Here is a 4,223-nt window from a genome sequence, read left to right on the forward strand (position 1 = left end):
TTGGTGCCCCCCGTGTTTTATTATTGACATTTCTGCATCTCGTCGAATCGGGACATTGCATGTTCTAAGGATATGTCACAAGGCGACGTGCGAGGGCACGAGAAAGCAACGTTCCGCTTTGTGTTATGAGACAAGTATGCTGAATACGAATAATCCTGCGCGATTTAACAAAGAGATTACGCAAACATTGCGAAGTCTTTTGCAGGGATATAGCCACACCAATTATCTACCTCTGTATTAATGAGTAGCGTGATGGTAGCAACTTGTTGATAACAAGAATATATATTGAGAAGCCTTTATGCAGGCCTTACCAACTACAGTAGCTCAAAAGGGGTGTGTCAAAGTCCAAAAGGGGGTCTAAAGACGACTCTAAAGGAATAACTGTTAATTTTGCGATATAGTGGAATAATGCAAATATTTTTATGCTGTCATTTTGATCTGGTGTCTTAACTCAATAAAACGGGGTGGCAATACCAAAAGAAAAAGAAGTTTCACGATCGTCTATTAACATGTTAACATGAGCAGATGTCTAAAAAGTCCTGAGCCAGGATACAAGCGCAGGGGTAGGTGGCTTGTCGTGGCTGATGTCCCGTGAAGGCGGGTGTGTAACGGGGCACTGCGACTTGTACTGTTTCAGTACAAGTCCACTTCACTCTGCTTCAGATGTGAGTGGTGCCTCTCGTTAGGTGACGTACACTGTACGTATAGAGGAAGACTTCTCTTAAGACAAGTTAACTTAAAAGGGTAAAATGAAAACTGTATTGATATAGTTAAGTGTCTTGTTAATCTATCTTTGTAAATGTTGACTTGACTATAAACTAATACTAAACATGTTAATGAATTCTTATCTATCTTATCTCGCAACTCTCTCTTTGATTACTTCCGCAGCTGATTAGTCTGCGGAATAAATAGACATAATGGTCTATACCTACTTATGGATAAGAATTCAGGACATAACTATATAAAATAATATCCTTCAAATATTATCCACCTTTTAGATAATATATTAATTAACAACCTTTAAGTGTTAATTTCATGTAACGATACACCCCGTTACAGGGTGCCCTTGCAGGTCTTGACAAGGTAATTCAATACATGCGAGGAGACGCGCTCCGTTGACTGCAGTAATCGCTGACTAATGTTCGCGTAGAGCGATCGTCTTCAGCTGCCGCAGTCCGCTTTCTCAAAATGCTGACGCACTCTCGACTGTGGATGGGAGCTGTCCACGGAATGCCGCCTCATTGCGCTCTACCCAGAGAACCCAGAGATTCACTTGGCAGACAGAGCACAGAACGAACTAGATGTGTAACGGGGCACTACGACTTGTACTGCTTCAGTACAAGTCCACTTTGCACTGCTTCAGTTGCTAGTGGTGCATTACGTTATTTTACGTACACTAGCACGTGCAGAGGAAGACTTCTCTTTATGGTAACTAGCTTGAAGAGGGTAAATTAAAAAGTGTATTAATATAATTAGGTATCTCTCTTTCTATCTTGTAAATGCTAACTTAATTATAATCTAATACTAAACATGCAATTGAATTCTTATCTTTATCTTATCTGTAACTCTCTCTTTGATTACTCCTACAGCTGATAAGTCTGCGGATAAATAGATATAATGGTCTATACCTATTTATGGATAAGAATTCTGAACATTACTATATAAAGTAATATCCTCCAAATATTATCTACCTTTTAGATAATATATTGATTAACAACCTTTAAGTGTTAATTTCATGTAACGATACACCCCGTTACAAGATGCGTCGAAATTCGGCCTCCGCGGCCTTGTGATCGTCCTGAAAATGATGGAACAGAAGCTCACGTAGACGATGAGGTAGTGATGGAGCCCAACGATGGGCACAGTGTCTAAAATGAGCGGTGACCTCAACTTCTTCCGCCCGTTGATCCAGTCCAATGCCGATTTAATAGGCCTGAACATGCTTTCGCTCTGGAACAATCATAGAATATATGTGTAGCGGTCTCTTTGCATCCATGGCAGAGCTGGGCTTTCTGCAGCTATGATCAACGGAACGACCGGCGTTATATATATTCATCTGGTTGGTAGCTATACGATAGCAAGTCCACCCTTGATACTCTGTGAGACTGTTCGCGTGATTCCAAACTTGAGTATGGCTTTGATGCGCTACGGCCGCAAGCCATAGGTCTTTCTGCGTCTATCCTTCGAAGCGAGTCAACCATTTATGTAGTGCTAAACGGAGCAGACTCTTATAACATTAAAACGCATCCCGTTGAACCGCTGTCCATATTTGTTTATTATCGAAGTTGGAGGCAATAACAGGTCTGTGATGCCTAGTCTCCGACACACTCCAAGGAAATCGATAGAGAGACGGATGAGCAAGAAAAAAACAATCGCTGTGATATTTTACGTCGCCAGTATGCGTACTCGCTCTCGGAAGTACACCGAAAGGTCGGCATAACTCCTTGCAGAAACCAGTGGAGTCCGTCCTCCCCCTGAAGCAACTTGATTGGGGGTGCTACTGATGTAACTCGGTCCTGGCATGTACCCATCTCCAAGGTGTCATTAATTCGAGCCCACTGATATAGTCACCTTAAAAGGTGGGTGCCGTAAAGTCAGCCCTGTACCATATAACCCCGCCCCAATCGCAATCGCTGGTGATGCGATTAAAATCATGGTCGCCCACCCCCCCATAGTTTAGAATGCAAATGACTCGGGAAATCTTCGCAAAGAGATGGAATCGTGAAGGCAAACTCTCGAGGCCCTGTGCGTAGAACGTTGAGGTCCCGAATCTGGCACGGCGAGACCCTGGCGAATTGTGTATGCTACAAAGGCTTGCCTTGGGTATCTAGTACCCAAGGGTGTCGTGCCAATTAAAATGACTACAGAAGCTAATAAGCCCCCGAGTCCTGGGTTCCTGGTCAGCTTGAGCGTCTACAAAACAATCATGGTAAGACAAAACCCGCTCCTGTCCTTCTTACCGGCTGCTGGCCCCATCCAAAAGGATTGCATAGTTCTCCGCCATCCTGACGCGCAATGATATTCACTGATCAGGAGAAAGAGCGACGAGGCCTACCAAGTCCTTCACTACATTATCCCGCACGGGCCGCCCCACTGACGCACCCTCAGTAGCACCAAAGAATTACAACTCCGAACCTAGTGCACATACTGAGGGATAGCTCGAAACGTCCAACTTCTTCAGGCCAAAAAGTACTTGACCGGCTTCTGCATGAGCCATTTAAGCGCACGCTTTGGATCTGTGTTTTGATGGCTGTAACGGGGTGTATCGTTACATGAAATTAACACTTAAAGGTTGTTAACTAATATATTATCTAAAAGGTAGATAATATTTGGAGGATATTACGTTATATAGTAATGTTCAGAATTCTTATCCATAAATAGGTATAGACCATTATATCTATTTATTTCGCAGACTAATCGGCTGTAGAGATAAGCAAATAGAGATACAGATAAGATAAAGATAAGAATTCAATTACATGTTTAGTATTGGATTATACTTAAGTAAGCATTTACAAGATAGAAAGAGAGACACTTAATTTTATTAATACAGTTTTCATTTTACCCTCTTTAACCTAGTTACCTTAAAGAGAAGTCTTCCTCTGCACATACTAGTGTACGTGGAAAACGTTAGGCACCACTCGCAACTGAAGCAGTACAAGTCGTAGCGCCCCGTTACACCTGTTAGCACTTTGTAGTCCGTCCAAGAACCACATTTCCACATCTAACATGGACATGTTAGATGATAGTGGGAATACGCATCACGTTTCCCGTGAACGCTACTCCCTTTTAAATGATATAATAAGGAGTGCGGTCGAACGACTGAGTTCGACCGTAGGAAATGATGGTATCTTGGCAATGCTGTCCAATTTGGACAGATTTTTACTCCATTCAGCCATCACCAAGTTCATACAACATGAACTTGACGAGATGAAGGAAAAAGTAGCCTTGCTGAATCAGCAATGCTCTCAACAGGCAGAACTGTTGACATACAACAGGTACAGACCCCTGTACTTTGGATGACGCAAACGCGTCGCCCCGAAACTTTAAAGATTGACATCTCTAAGTGTAAGGGAGTCGAAGAAGACTCCCTCTTGAGATGGCTTGTCGAGTTGGACGATGCCATAAGGGCACGCCACATCGTGGCGAGCAAATGCAGGTCGCATTCGCTCAATCAAATTTTGCAGGTCGTGCCAAAACTTGGGTATTAAGCCTTAAGTTGCGCG

The sequence above is a fragment of the Bremia lactucae genome, linkage group LG5, assembly GCF_004359215.1.
Source record: "Bremia lactucae strain SF5 linkage group LG5, whole genome shotgun sequence".
NCBI classification, from domain to species: Eukaryota; Oomycota; class Peronosporomycetes; order Peronosporales; family Peronosporaceae; genus Bremia; species Bremia lactucae.